The following is a 16,271-nucleotide window of genomic DNA, read 5'->3' as shown; positions in this document are numbered from 1 at the left end:
AAGCGACACTATTTTACAAGCTCCCGACCGAGCGAATAAATCTCCCGAGCTGGGGGATGTCTGAGTTAAGTTTGTTCTGCTGTTGATGGGTTTGAATCCAAGATGTTTGTGACACCAGGTTGTTGAGACAACGGGTTTTATTATAGGTTCATTACTGCAGGCTCAGAGGGGAACAGTTGTGCTTATTATGCAGAAGAAACATGGCACATGTCACTTATAAAAGCTGTTTAGCTCGTAGCTGAACTGCCCCTGGTCCTCTGGCCACACCCACTGGGCTCTGATTGGTTTATACGATGCATCTAAGCAGGAAGTGTCTTTAGACTTATACGCACACATTGAAACCTCAACAATACAAGTGCGTTGCTGTTCTGCTACCTTCTCATATGCTTACAATCCATTTTAATAACAGACGACAGTTGTGCGCCGCTTCTTTTCTGCTGCAACCTCACCCAAAAATCTCTACCCACATTTTAATATTGCTAATTTGGGTTACTGTGCTGTTGGTACGTTTGCAGACGCATGGAAAACATGCCTGTGGGGCTGGTTGGGCCAAATCCACAGTGCTGGATTGGGATTGGCTGCGCTAGTCTTCCTATATTCTCTCACTGCGACATTGCCTTCGTTAGCTAGCCAGCAGCAGCAGTAGAGGACTGCTGGCATTGCTCCAACTATGTGTTTGCGCTGAGGGGGTTCCTGGGGGAGAAATGTGTCAGATAGAGCCACAGCTTTGATGAGCCCCTTGCCAGTTGCCACAACCAAATTCTCTGAACATGACAGGATGCGATGAGGGACAGGAAGGAGGAAGATATATGGAGTGGGAACATACGCGGGGAGCCGTGTGTGCAATGCCATCTTTGTCTCCTGTGGTCCTTGATGTACGACCAAGTATTTAAGCAATAAAGACACACAAATGTGCACAGAAACGCACGCACGTTTGGCTCACGGCAGACATAAACCTCAAAAAACAACAGCAGTGAAACAGGATCTTGACTCCATCTCCTGAAACTATGAAGTCAACACTCTGTTACTTAAGTGCTCCCAGAACATCGGAAGTAAGGGGAAGTAAAGTTTTCCCTGACAGTCTTCCAGTCCCTTTAGCCTCTCAGAATCAAGCACTAACTCAGCGTGCTCTTCAAGGGTTTTCCTCTGTGGTTGCAGTTTAAAAACAAACAGCACGGGGAGAGAAAGATGGCAGGGTTGAAAGGCGCCTTTGCAGGATGCAGAAACCTGCCGCCTCCGCTGAGCAGTCACAAGCACCGGAGCTCTTCCAGGCTTCTCTTAATCAACCTGCAGTGACATAATCTTACAAGAAATCTATACATGCACGAGCTGAAAGTGCCGCGGAGGCAGTTGTGTAGACGCAGAAACTCAGGGGGCTGGGGTTTTACCACAGTGGCGCCAGGGCAGAGCAGGCAGCAGCGGCAGCTAGTAATTAAGAGCATTTGGCTGAACGCTTCCAGTCAGGGACGAGGCTGGAGGGCTAAGGAGACCGGGGCGACAGGTCTGACACCGTACGCACATGTGCCTGTGTGCTTTACAAGGGGCCCCGGGGCTGCGGGCTCGGGCCGGCGTTCAAGTCGTGCTGACTCAGGCTCGACGCTGCGTGTCTGCTTATAATACCGCCGGTGCAGCTGGCAGGGGGAAGAGCGACTGGCCTACGTGTGCCCCTTCCCTAAAAACTCGCCCTGTGTTTAATTTTTCGTTTCCGCTCAGCTCTCGCTTCCTCTGCTCTACTTTCCAGCCAGTGCCATTTTCTGCCCGTCGTTCGCTTCCGCGCACGGTCAATAGGATTCAATACGCTTTAGTGGCCTCTACAGAAGAGAGGTGCAGAAAACAATCCGCATCAAAACAGGAAATGCATTTGACTGGAATGGCGCTGTGGTCAAAATTAACCCCTCTTTTGTGGTTTGCTTCTGCTCGGACACCAAATGGGGGATTAAACAAATGCTTCCGTTGCACAGAATCTCTAAAGTACACCTACGTCATCTCCTTTACTTGGGCATCGGTTCTCTGATAAAATCTGCAGAAAGTTCTATTTATGAAGGTTTAAGGCATTTGAAAGTGTCACAGAAACTTCAGGTCACATTATTATACAATAAAAAGGCCCTTGACAGTATAAGGAGCTTGGCCCTGGCTTTACTTACTGAGCGTGCCAGTTAATCCTATTGTTGTTGACTCGGGAGTCTAAGTGGCAAGCTTGATGTTAAATCCTTGCTTTTGTCTCTTTGTGTCTCATTTGCAGCCATAAAACAGCCAGAGTTGTCCTTCAGTTTCAGAGTAGACTGCTTCTGAAGTGAACGCCCTGCAGGGACCATGACCGAGCACACCGGACATCACATCACACCAGTGTGAGGTGACAGGATCTGATACTTAGAGACGTGTCGGAACAGAATTAGACAGAATTCAATGAACATTTCAGTCAGTGGTGGAAAGATTAATAACAGCGAATCAGCAAAGTTCTTCACACCAGCTCCTGCATTACAATATTATCCTCCTCCTCTTTCACAAGCCTAGAATTTGTTTTGGGGAAGGACACACAAACACACACACACACACACACACACACACACACACACACACGCACGCACGCGCGCACACGCACGCGCGCGCTCTCTCCGGTGTTTACAGTCTAAACAGAGTGTATCAGGAGTGTGTCAGTTTATTGTTTGCCTCTTCCTCTTTGCGCTCCCCGCTGTTTACCTCTGCAGAACAATACACCGGCCTGGGAAAACCTGCCATCAGGAGGTCGGATCCTGTGCAGCGGTGTTTACGTGCCTGCCACAGATGAATTGTAATTCCTCCTGCGTTTCCTGCATGAGAACATGCGACACTCTGGACAGTCATCCCGCCCTGCTGCAGAGCCAAAACACCTGCGCGGGCGTATGGGATGGATTTAATCGCCTCTGCGTCACAGCTTCTGTCTAAAAGGTGCACGGTCTATAACCACCGAGGGACCGCGGCGCGGCGCTGATGCCTCACGACCAGACCCACAATGATTCAGCACTTTACAACCTCTGCACAGTCACGGACGCTCGTTCCCACCTTAGATTTTTCCATGTCATTCATTTGAGCGCCAACTATGGGGAGTCAGAAAGGTCAAAAGGGCACCTGGGATCCTGTAACTGGACCGAGACCTGGTTTAAGAATTCCTCTTGGTCCAGCTACACATGAACCTGATATGAATAATGCGTGTGTGGTGTGTGACGTGTTTCCCTAGATAGATGCAGCGTGCTTTTCATTACCAGAGCTCCACACTGAAACAGGCAGGAGGAGGCAGAGCGCCTGCCCATCCATGCTTTGGCCCAGTGCCAGACGTGCTCCAACAAAGAGAGAGAGAGAGTGAGCGGGAGAGTGCATGGGGCAAATATTTCCCTGGCAGGATCCCCGGGATGCAGCGGAGGGCAGGGTTCAGCCGGTGAAGGAGAGGCTGCGTGCCCGGCAGTCAATTAGCGGCTTGCATTTACACAACAAATGGAGCTCCCGTGGCTTCTCCAGCGCCGGCACGCGCAGCCACGCACACCGCTCATGCACTCATCAGTACACGCCGAGCCGAGGTCACAGAGACAGGAAGAGAGGAAGAGAGAGGAGAAAGGGGAAGGCTCTCTGCTGGAGTGGTCGGCAAATTTGCAGCAGCGTTCAGGGGAAAAAGGTCGCCCACGAACGAAAAAGTCAATCAAGAGCCAGAAGGATTACCGAGATGCTTAAGTTTAATGCTAAAGCTTTGGAAAATAGGAGTATGAGCTGCTTTTTTCTGCTGCAAATTGAAAGGGTTTTTTTTGGAGTTTGAGCAATTTATTTGAAGATACTCTCAAAGATTACCTGCTTTTAGCCTAACGAGTTGGCAACACTTCGGGCTCCCCTTTTGTGATCCAATGCACCTCTCTTGCACAAGTAAAATAACCCAAAGCAAATGAAACCTCTAAGTGCACATTAAGAGTGACAGGTTTCATTATTAAATATTTGGCTTCACACAAAACTGTGAACTGACTAAAAAAAAAATTGTAAGGTCACTTACAATGAAGAAAAAAACCATTCAAGCAATCGACCAGTTTTCTCGTCTGGGTTACATTTGTCTTCAGCAATTATGGAAACATTATGTCCAGTATGAGTGCAATCAACTGAGAACATTTACAGAGAGGAGAGATCCACTACTGTTAGAGCAATATTAGGGCTCACATTTGTAAAATAAGCCAATGAGACTGTTTTAAGTGGACACGTTACACCCATTTACAGATTTTCATGGCCGAGGAGGCTTTGCTCAACTCCTCATCTGGAAAATAAACTTCAGAAAACTCTGTAGTCACCTCTACGGTCTCAGGAGGGCCACAACTACAGGAGCCGCCGCTCAAAAAGGCTCAAATTCTATGCAGATGACGTACAGCTTAAAACTGCAAGTGCTTAATTTTGGTTGAGGACTCACTGCCCATCTGTGTTTACTGCCCCTGCTTCTCCAGACCATCTGTCATCGTTACCCACCGACATTCAGGTGAGACAGTCGGGCCTCTCCTGTGGGATCGCTATACCGTTGACATGAGGAGGGGCCTGAAAAGCTGCTGACTCCGCGTTTATACAAATCTCATCACCAAAGGCTGATGCCAATGCTAACGTGCACATCTCTGTGCAGATCTGCCCTCTAGCCACTCCACCCATCCATCCGACTGCCTATACATCAACCCATCAGGGACAATTATGGAAGGAGACCAGTCGTAAGTGGATGAGATGGGACCTTCACACCAAACAGCAATCAAGCTCCAAACCGGCTCGCTCCGTGTCTCCAGCTGTGCCGCGAATGGGCCTTTAAATCACTCAGCCCGGGCCCTTTGATTGGTTGACCTCTCTGCATGATTAAACAGCCATTTTCATCACGTCCTCCATAGGAGTGTGACAGAATGAGTAAGACGGGGCGAGGCACACTGATAAAGGAGGCGAGCAGGCACAACAAAATGGCATCTCTCTGTGTTGATGATGATAGACATTTGAATCAGGGCGAAGAACTGGCCGCCCGTTAACAGCCACACGTATCAAATGTGTCTGCACGCAGAAATCAGGACCTAGTTAAGGTTGTTCGGCGCAATCTGAGCTCCCCAAACTCATACTGACCCCTAAAATGTTGGTCAGTCAGACAGCGTGACTGTAAATACTGTAAATGTGGATCGTTCACGGTTAAATATCGTTTAGAAATTGCATCAGTATTTGGCAAAATCATTGGTTATTGTAAACTTTGAGGGATTTAAAGAGTTTGTGGGTGGACTGATGACCATCGTTGCCAAGACTAGACAAATAGAACACTAATTCCCTGAAATCACCAGGCTGACGAGTGGGTGAGTTAAATTCCCTCCATTTCTCTGAAACCAAACTTCTCGTCTGTTGAGCTCACCGCCCCCTCCTCACATCTGTCTGGCTCGGAGACCATAAGCCGTAGAGCCGGAGCGACTCCGGCGACGGCAGCTGCTCCGCTCCTGGATTAAAGGTTGACTCAGCAAAGGTTTTGTTTTTTCACCACATCTTCAGTTTTCGCGGCCCTGCCAAGAACGGGGAGTTTCTCCCCACAATAACATTGTTTATTATTCCGCCGTGTTTCTGTTTCGAGATCGCGTTGCCAAGTTCCCTCCCTCGCCTCTCTGCTGTCTTATTTTCCCTCCAATGTTTCTGGCCAAGGTGCAGGCGCTGGCATCGTTTTGTTCAGATTTCCCCCATCCCGCCCTTTCACAAATCTTGAGCGCTCGGAGCTTTTATGCTGCTGCCGCAGCTGTGAGCAGACTGGGAGACGTTTGGGAACGTGTCTGCGCCTCGGCCAAGTTTGGATGAGGCTCCGATTGCCGAGGGCACGATTAGGTGTCTCTTGATTTTGCGCCACGTTGCGGGAAGCTCAGCCGTGTCCCGGAGACAAACAAAGCGGCTCGATGTTTTTATATTTGCTTGTTTATAGCTTTGTTTTCCAGCTATGCTGAACAATCATTGATTCCCCAAGAGCCATTTGGACAAACAGTATCCGTCAAATGTCAGAGGGCAACCAGAGAGGGTCGTCTGGTTCACCGGGGGCAATGCCGCGCTCATCTGAAGAGCGGAATGAGGTCACACTCTGGGAAAAAGCCGTGAACTAGCCTTCACGCGGCAGAGACGGAGGGATTCCTGGATCTCAGTGAGAGACACGGATAGAAAGGAAGCACCTCCTCCCAGCTGCCACACATCAGCACATCACACAAGTCACAAGTTACACGCCCCATTTCGTTCGGAATGTGGCGGCCCGGCGAGCAGAATGGTATCGCTGACACATTCCATCGTGTTTGCTCGCTGCTTCATCACATGCTCTGCCTCCTTATCCACCCCAGAAAACCTGCCAGCACGGGGAAAAAATCTGCTGGGGTAAACCGGCTAAGAGACTAAATGTAGGCCGGTGCCTCTATTGCTTTCTTTTTTTTTAATGTGAGAGCATTCTGATGACCTGTATGACAGCCTATGACTGGGTGGAGTGGAGGCTGAGGTCAAAGGTCACCAAACATGAGCGTATCCATCATGGCATAGCAATGTGCAGCTCGTGGTTACAGCCACCTAAACGCCCCTCCCCCGTGCTGCCATGGCTTCTCAGAGGTCCACCCCAGGCTGGTCAAAAGGCAACACAAGGACCCCGGTAATAAAACCTGCACAGCCCCATGCCGCCTTTAAAATAGGGATCAGCCTAACCTCTGACCTTTCCCTAAACAAACCCACCTTAAAGTTTGCAGGCCTTCTCCTCAAAGGCCTTCTCATCTATTCTGAGTTCCAATACACCAACCCCCTTCCCACCATTCCTCCATTGTCCGGTCAGGAGTACTAACTCCAAAGCACCCCCCTGCCCTGCGTGCCTCTCCTCAACAGGGGGGAGAGGTAACTTGAAAACACCCCCACAACTTGTGTGACTGTGGCAAGGAGGGAAACCAGGTCTCCTCAAAAAATTTGGCGCAGCCACCGATACTCTGCACAACACGCCATTGAGTGGTTTTCCCCCTAACAAGCAATGTGAGGGAGGAAAAGGAGGGAAACTGGGGTTTTATGGTCTTTGAGCACATGTTTCCACTGAGGGAGCAAAGGAAAAACAACCAGGAGCATCCCAAAAAAAGTGTCTGAAGTTGTGCGAAGTTAGCGAAAGGTGCTCTCAGCTGGGACAAAGAGAACAAATAACATCCAAAAGCTGTTTCGGAACGTCTTGTTTAAGGCTTCCCAGAGCCAAGACGCATTTTGCATGAAATGTCAGCAATAACATTGTTCCGCTGCTGTTTTGAGAGCATTTGCATTGATTTGAAAGAGGTGAGGGTAGAATTACTGGCTAACTGTTGAGCCGGTGAAAAAAGAAAAGTCCCTTGTACATGTGTCTGTGGTCGACATGCTATGCAGTGGCACAATGCCAACACACAATGGAAGCCAGGCGGGCCACTCATCACTTTTCCCTCTTTAACCCTTTGAGAGGAGCACAAAAGAGGGCTGACAAAGAGGCCGCAGAGAGAAAAGGGGGTGGTGGGAGGAGGTGGAGACGCGGGACATTCTATCCGGCTCGGGCGCTCCTTTGAGGGGACAATCAGGTAACATTTGTTGACCACTTGAACGTGAGTCCACAGCAGACATGAGACAATGGGTGCAGGGAATCTCCACAGTTTCTTTCTAACGTATTGCTAACAAGCTGCTGTTTACAATATGCTAATAGACATCTTAAATCCTGGAGATATTTGGACATTCCACGGAAGAAACATTACAAAATGGGAGGCAACTTTGGCCGGAGGCAGCCAGCGAACATGTATGGGTCCTGCATGGATGTGCGTCCACCGCCTCACTGTCACCGCCACAGCCTCAGGCGCGACACCACTGAACTGTCAGAGCATCCTGCCCCCGTGCTTCCGCTAACATGGGGGTTTTGTTGATGAGCTCGCAACACAGACACAGTAAAGGGGCCAGACAGGGAGCTTGCTGATTTATTGACTTGCCCGTGGCCATGCTTTCCCTGGGCGAAGGGCTCTCTTCAAAGGCCCACCTTCTATTAGTCTTATTTACAGGGCTGGATAGGGCAGACCTGAATTATTTAAGATTCCCTCTTGGTAAATACAACTGGAACCAGGAGGGTGTGCATGTGCGCCTGAAGAAGAGCACATGCTAAAAGCATTAGCGACGGCGTGAACCCGGGAATTGTGGAGTTCGGTGCCATTAACACTAATTGCAACTTTAAATAAATGTGTAAGAACTCTTCGAGCACAAACACTAACACAATCAGTGTACACAAACCTCCTCCATGTCACGTGCACATCAACAACTCACAGCGCTGCCCCCCCCCCCTCTTCTGGATGCAAATGCATGCGCAGGCACACGCAGGCAGTGCGCTGGCTCCGCTCTCACACAGCGGTTCTCATTAGCAAGCCAAACATGCCTGAAGAGGCAGACAGACTCTAGTGAGCACGGTAAACAACCAGTAGGCTCCCTCATCCAAACTGAAACTCTCTGAGCATCAGCATCACACCCTGCGCCGATGATGCTGACGGGCAGGGCCAGACACGAGTCGTTGGTACCGAACCACCGGAATTCAGCGGAGGGGAGTTTTCACGTAACATGTGGAAAACACTGGCTGAGGGTGTTGGCTCTGACAACTAGAAGACCTTTGAAGGTTCTGGGTTTGAGTCCCGGCCATGGCCGAACAGGTTAGCAGTCTGGGTTTTCTCTTGACGACATGCAGCCGGGCTCATTTTACCTCTCGGTAGAACATTATGGCTGACAATGAACTCATTTCACTCGAGTTAATCCGAGTTAAAGGGACAGAAGGTTGCCAGAGTGTTGCATGCTGGGATAGCCCCTGCAGACCAGCAGGATATAGTGAGAGTCCCAGACACAGTCCAATTTAGACCCTCAGATTGACCTTCAGGGTGTCTCTCTTAAAATTAGAACTCCAAACAAAAACTGTCATTTTGGCGAGCAAGTATTCATCATCGCCGTCAATAAACCCAAGCACCAGCATTCCAGGGAATTAGAGAACATCTTTGTATCCTACAGAAACCAACCGCTCTTCTTTACACACCAACAAAGCTCATCAGCAACCACGAACAAAACAAGTCTGTACAAATTTCGCTCCCTAGCAGCAGGCGAGACGGGGCCCATTATCAATTTGCAGGCAGATTAGCAGCCGTGTTTTCGGATTCTGTCAGAAAAGCAGATATTTTTCTATTCCAAGTCATCTCCAGCGAGTGGCCTTTTTAGTGCCTGCTTCAAAAAGCATCCCCCGTACTCCAACAGCTGTCACTTTCAGCAGGCACTGCGGAGGACGGAAGCGGGGGAGGGGTCCTTTGAAGGAATGCTTAAAAGTGGGTGATAAAAATAAACTGGGAAAGAGGAGAAAATTAATTATACATAACAGACCGTTCACTTGGATGAGCACGACAGAGATAGTGGAAGTAAAAAAGCCATTTTCTGGCTGAGGAATTTTCAGCTCTGCCAGCGGTTCTATTTATTTAGCCACGTCTGAAGTGAGGGATGCAAGAGGAAACCTTTGAAGAAGGTCAAGGTGTCAAACAACCCAACCCCACCTTTTATTTTAGATTCCCACACAGCCGACAGCAGCACGCGGCCTCTCCGATTCAGATTAAACCCAACCGATTGGCCTCGGAGATGTGACGAAACTCGCAGACGCCTTCAAGATCTCCACCGTTTGGATGGGACCAGATTTCTCTCACCGGCGCCCAGAAATCACCCCCCCGATATGATTGGTATCACACAAGCACTTTTGCAGTTCAACGCCGCCCTTTGACTCTCAATCCCAGCCTCTTATTCGGGCCAAATGGAGGTCATTCCTATTTGAGCAGTCAGTCAAGACAGGACCGCCAGGTATTGGCGTGCGGGTTTATTTCATATTAAAGCCTGTCGACGCAAAGGCCGCGTGCGTGTGTGCGTGTGGGTGTTTGCAGCATGGCCCTGGGGCTGCAGCACCACCGCCGGCCCCTCTTTAGTGCGTTTAATATCCCTGCTGCGGCTGCTCGGCTCCTCACCTCGAGGCCTGAACAATCCCAAGAGAGACCAGGGAAAAACACCCAAAAGAGAGAGAGAGAGAGGGGGAGAGAGCTGGGGGAGAGAGAGAGAGAGCTGGGGGAGAGAGAGCTGGGGGGAGAGAGAGAGGGGAGAGAGAGAGCTGAGAGAGAGAGAGAGGAGAGAGAGAGAGATGGGGGAGAGAGAGAGAGGAGAGCTGGGGAGAGGGAGAGAGAGAGCTGGGGAGAGGGAGAGAGAGAGAGAGGTAGAGAGAAGCTGGGGGAGAGAGAGAGGTAGAGAGAGAGATGGGGGAGAGAGAGAGCTGGGGGAGAGAAAGAGAGAGAGGGAGCTGGGGAGAGAGAGGTAGAGAGAGTGGGGAGAGAGAGGTAGAGAGAGCTGGGGGAGAGGAGAGAGAGAGCTGGGGGAGAGGGAGCTGGGGAGAGAGAGAGGTAGAGAGAGCTGAGGAGAGAGAGCAGGGGAGAGAGAGAGGGGGAGAGAGAGAGGTAGAGAGAGCTGGGGAGAGGGAGAGAGAGAGAGAGAGAGCTGGGGAGAGAGAGAGAGAGAGAGCTGGGGAGAGAGAGAGAGAGAGCTGGGGAGAGAGAGAGAGAGAGAGAGAGCTGGGGAGAGAGAGAGAGAGAGCTGGGGGAGAGAGAGAGAGCGAGAGAGAGCTGGGGAGAGAGAGAGAGCTGGGGAGAGAGAGAGCTGGGGAGAGGTGTGACGATGGGGTGGAGGAGCGGGAACACGGGCTGACGTGCTAAATGAAAACTGTTAGCGAAGTTTGATCGTGTTACTTAAGTGTTGACAAAAAGTTGTTTGGAGTCAGACTGTGGTCCGGAATCTGTCATTCCATGGAATCACAACCTTTTGTTGCGGGGCAACGACCCAAGCTGCAGCTTCAGATCCGACGGCATCAGTGGAAACGGGAATCACGAGTGTTCAGCGCGTGCTGGCGTCGGAGCCGATTCCACTCGTGCGTTTCCTGCTGGGACGTTGCAGGGATGATGAGAGGGGGCTCGGTATCCCATCATGCAGATTCCAGGAGGAAATATCCGAGGAGCGTCCTGATGTGGTGGGGAAACGTCTGAAGAATGGAGGGATTTGAAAAGAGGAAGACTGGGGGGAGGACTGAGGTGGAAGGGCTCTTCAGGGGAAAGAGCACGTGACTGAACCAGTGCTGGAGACATTAGGAAAGAATGAGGATAAAAATAAGGAAGAAACGGGGAAGGTGTGGAAGGGCGGAGGCGGCTGTAGACAACAACGGGCTCTTGACCAGAGGGAGGGAACAAACTGGGAGGAAAGCCAGAGAGTCTGGAAGCAGGAGAACCAGGCGGAGGGAGAGAAGGCGAGAAAAAAAGGAAACGCCTGAAGACGAGGTTTTGGTGTCGGTTTAAAATAATGAACGGCGAGAAAGCCGGAATTTAGCCTGAATCCTCCCGTCGGTGGCTGCGTGACGTCTTTCATTATCTCCCGAGGAGGAGAGACGGAGCGTCGTACGCCACACGGCTCAGTCTGCTCCGTCATCTATCTCCAATCTAATTAGAACTTAAATATGGCGCTCACTGAAAGGTCTGAAGGAATGCGAGGGGGGGGGGGGGGAGGAGGACAAAGGCAGCGGGGTGCAAAGTGCATGTGTCAGCCCAGATTCCCAAGTTTGGACATCCCAGCATATTCAGCCAGCCTGCACGGGGGCGAACCCTGAGCATTCAGGACAGCGCCGCTCCATTGTGGAGCAGATCTGTATCATAATTAGGGAAGATTGAGGCAAATTACTTGTAATTTTCTGGCTGAGTTGCCCGCTTTCATGTGAAAAAGGGTCAGATTCCCCCGCAAAAAGTGATTTTTCTGGGATCCTCGGCTGCGTGAGGCCGGAGCTCTGAGAGGGAGAACTGGAAATCTCAGGAAAACCGAATCATTCCGGCACGCAGGAGCGTCCAGGCACACGCGCGGCCGGCTGCTGTGCACCTCCAGCCCGTGAGGCGGGATGATGTCAGGCTGGTCACCACCTCTTAAACAAACACCCATGTCACGGATGAGACCCCCCCCCACACACACACACACACACACATCATTTACATAAGAAAGGCGGTCCCACCATTGACCTGTCAATAAGAAGCTGCTGCCTGGCTGGACCAGGCAGAACTGGGTCACGTCTCTGATGATAAAGAGTTCTTCATTTAACACCAGAGTGTTTAAGTGGTGTCACAGGAGATCAGATCCAATAATCAGCAGATGTTGCAGTGATTGTCTGCCCCCCCCCCCTCTCCCCTGGCTAAAACGGCCTCAGCTTCCCCCCATCAGGCACAATTCACCAATATATATTTGCCAAACTCTCCAAATGAGTCCAGGGGGTCACGGCGGACGCTCTAATCCGGTTAACCGAGATCGGATTGGGGAGCCAACAGAGGAGCGATGGCCACTGCGCTCTCCACACCCCCAGACATCCCTCATCCCTCCATCCGCCCTCAGAAGGGAAAATTCAATTGCTGCCGAATAACAAAGCTTACAAATTGCCTTTCATTCGTTAGCAGATTAACGCCCTTTTCACACCACCGCAACAAGATTCCTAATTATTCCAAAGCTAATAGGTGGATCGATTTTTTTCTCCCCCATTTTACATCAACCGCCCCGCCGTCACCCCTTGGAGAAATCCAACACAACTCCTCCCTCAGGGCCGTTTAGGATCCGGGGCCAGTTTGCGCTCCAACGCGGCAGAAATAAACAAGCGTGGCCGCGGAGGTGCGACGTGAAGCGGCGCAGCCTCCTCCAGGCTCCCCGGGTCCGCGCTCCCAGCCGGGGGAGCGTGGCAGCGCCGCCGATACCTGTAATTACGCACGCTGGTGGAGACGTTCCTCCTCCGAGACCGTGGAGCAGCCGCGGAAACACGCCGGAGTCACCGAAACACCGTCCGGATGCAGCAGCCGGCGCTTCTGCGGGCTTTAAAAGCACCTTTTTCTCCGTTTACTGCGGCTCCAAACTCACCACCGCTGCAGCAAATCGGAGCTAATTCGCAACCTTTTTCCCCCCTGTTCCAACAAGGTGATCAGGGCGAATTCGTTAAAAGGGCACCAAAGTGTGAATCAAAGAACTTCGGAGCCTGAAATGTGCGCAGTTTAACAGCGGAGGTGCGGGAGAGTCTCACCGGGGAGCCCCGGCGAAGACGCCGGCACCGCCGACACGAGTGGCCGGATATGAGCGTTCCTCCGCGGGGTTCTCCTGAACTCCGAGAGCGGGGTGAAAAACACGGTGAACTCAGCACACGGAGCAACGAGGGGAAAGGGGGTGGGGGGGGGGACGCAGCCTAAATATTCCACCCGGTTCCTACTAAAAAAAAAAACTTGCATTTTTTTTCCACGCGGAAAATAAACCCCCGCCGCGTCTGAGTTCATGGCTACTTACGGATTCAGGTGATCCTCCGGGAAGATCTCCTCGCCATGGTTTTAAATTCCAAAACTTGGGGGCATTCCACACGGGTCGCGGAGCGGCGGTGCTTTCTCTCCGACGGCTCCCTGCGTGTGAATGGGGAGGAGAGGAGAGGAATGCAACTCCGACCGGGGGAGGGAGGGAGAGAGAGACGGGGGGAGGAGAAGGGAGGCCATCCGCCGCTGCAGTACCACACCGCGCTCATAGAGGGCGCCCTCGCTCCGGCTCACGCTCCAAGCGGGAGGACGAGTGAGAGTCAGCGGTCAGACAAGATTTCCCCTAGTTTAGGTACTTTAAACTCGTCCACTGCTGCACAATTATTATAGATACTACTTAAATTAAAGATTTGAATTAATAATTTTAAATGTGTGTTTCTTTATTGACCTTTGTATCCGTTTTATATGTTCCAAGAGGCCTTCGACAAAGTGGACAAATGAAAATAAAGCATATGTTAAGGTATATATTTGTTCACAGGCACAGAGATTCCTACTGGCATATATATTTGAAACAAAGAACACATACAACGAAAGATATATACTTGATAATGTGCCTCAGCTTTTAATTCATGGCCATATTGTTGAAATTCATCATAGCAGGTTGAAAAAAAGATGGCTTTTTGATCACTGTTGAGTTTTGAAATTGCCGTTCCTCATTTTATTTTCTTGAAATTTCTGTTTTTACATACCACAGTCAAATCTGTGTCCTTACATCAAGCCCACGGTCCTGCCAGCGAATAATGCTTGGACAGAGGGAGTGACAGCCTCAGGAAAAAGATCATTTAATGCAAAAAACAATAGTTTCTCACGCCTAACGGAAGCATCCTGTCTCTGTTTAGATTGTTTCTTCTTTTTCCTCTCGTGAAAAAAAAGTCTTTGTAATATCATAAAAAAAGAGAAGATATAATTCTGCTTTTGCACCTTTACATCCAAGAGAAAAACAGAATCAAAGACACAAAATTACGAGAAAAGAAAACTGTGTGTTTATTTACTGCAGAACGCTGCTGTCTGAGGGAACAAAGCAGAAACCCTCACATGATAGCAGGAAGTTCAGGGAGACTTCAACATGAAAACAAAACCATAGACAAATCTTACCTGCAAATATCATTTGTCCTGAAGCGAATGATGACGTTTCGGATTTTAGGTTTGCTAACGCCAGCGGGTGAGTTCGAGCATTTACAGGAAACATCAGAAAGTACTGTAAGACAGAGCGGGGCCGTGTCGTCGCAGGAAAACATCGAAGAGAATACTTCCTGTAATTGAGGATTAAAATAGACGTTGCCCTCAGACAATGAGAGACAGGTTTAGTCGTGAGTCAAACAAGTCGGGCTCCTAATTAAATGAGGAGGCCCCGGGCCCCTCTGTCGTGTCCTATCAGCCGACACGTTCACACTAACGTACAGTGAATGTCACTCGGAAGACAGATCCTGGATATAAAGCTGCGCCCCAAAGGCCATGCGGACAACTTTTAATTCTTCCTGATCATCTGCAACAGAACGACGGGTAATATTTGGGCCATCCGCCGTCACCCGGGGCGTAAACTGGATGTAAGGTTTGGAAAAACATGTCAGCGTCTCAGGTTAGTAAAGTGGAGAGCTGCAGGGCCGAGGTGAAGGGGGCAAGAAGCTCCTACACTGTGTGTGTGTCTGTGTGTGTGTGTGTGTGTGTGTGGGGGGGGGGTTCTCAGAGTTAGGGTGAATGCAGATTTTTAAATCAGGAAAGATAAAAATAAAAAAACAAGTGCGTGTTATGCGAATAAAAGAGCTGAATTTCTGCGCCTGCCAGAAAATTTCCCCTGAGTCCATGGCACCGCCCGGCTTGCAGTGATTCTCAAACGCTCACTGTTTGCAATTAGAAATGGTTGGTTTGGCCATAGTAATAATCAGAGATTAGCCTCAGTTACCACGTGAAAGGCCTCCGGACAAAGCCGTTCCCCATCTCACAATGAAACACCGACGCATCGATTAGCTTTGACCCGGCGCGGCTCGCGTCGGGCCCGTTCCACTTCAGGACCGTTTTATAGAGTCTGAGACGAACACAAACTCAAGTTTGGCTGTAAAGTCCAGGTGCCGAGATTTTTATCTTCAGAACCACATTTTAGGTGTAGCAGACAGTCAAGAGCTGTGGGCGAGCACGATTCCATCCTTCCGCACGCATCGCTGAGCATCCAGCGCGCGAGGTCTGGCTGCAGCTCGGAGTGAGTCAACAGCTTGGCAGGAGTGAATACCTGTCCTGGAAGAAGAAAAGGACAGTGCTAGTAGAGGAGGGCCTGTATTAGCCAGTAGCATGCTAATGTTATTGTGTGTTATCAGAGATTGGTTAGCTCTGGTTTCTACAACTTAAAAACTTTCAAAACTAATACTTTAATTCTTAAAACCTTTAGGCCTCATAAACCTTTAGAAGAATCTACGCAAGGTTTTGCACAGATTCTAATCAGATTTGAGTCATCAGGTGAAATGGAGCCGTCTCGCTAACCTGAGGTGGCGTGGCTCCGACCGAACAGGTAATCGGCCGTTAATTAGCCAACAACAGGACGGCTGGGAAGTGCTCCGCAGGACAGTTTCAGGATATCATCTGGCTAAACCTGTCTGATCTGTTTGCACAGTCACTCTAATCCCATTTCACCTCTCAGGATCTGAGACCCTTAATGGAGCGGCGCCATCTGTGCGCGTCGCCGACAGACGGCTCAGATCAGATAAGGGCTTGGGATGTTTGTTTACAGATGAAGTATGCACGAGTCAAGGCTGCAAAATGCTGTTTGCTCCGCGGAGGGGTTGAAAATGCCCAACGAAACACCAAAAATTAGCACACCTCTTCATTTCTGGACCAGTCGGTGGTGTTCAGCTGCACAGATGAATCGTTTGTCAATTAGCTTAT

The 16,271-nt window shown here is 50.2% G+C and overlaps 1 protein-coding gene across 1 annotated transcript in view; it reads right to left on the bottom strand.

Moving 5' to 3' along the window:
* Positions 1–13,689, bottom strand: part of LOC130523802 (plexin-A1-like) — a 121,452-nt gene extending 107,763 nt beyond the window's left edge. Inside the window, exon 1 of the mRNA XM_057029357.1 lies at positions 13,375–13,689. The gene's annotated coding sequence lies outside the window, so the exon portion shown is untranslated. The remainder of the gene's footprint in view (positions 1–13,374) is intronic.
* Positions 13,690–16,271: the final 2,582 nt, after the last annotated feature.

This window comes from Takifugu flavidus, chromosome 4 (assembly GCF_003711565.1).
Source record: "Takifugu flavidus isolate HTHZ2018 chromosome 4, ASM371156v2, whole genome shotgun sequence".
In the NCBI taxonomy this organism is placed as follows: domain Eukaryota; kingdom Metazoa; phylum Chordata; class Actinopteri; order Tetraodontiformes; family Tetraodontidae; genus Takifugu; species Takifugu flavidus.
The sequence above is the reverse complement of the archived record's forward strand: the minus strand, read 5'-3'. Positions and strand labels throughout refer to the sequence as shown.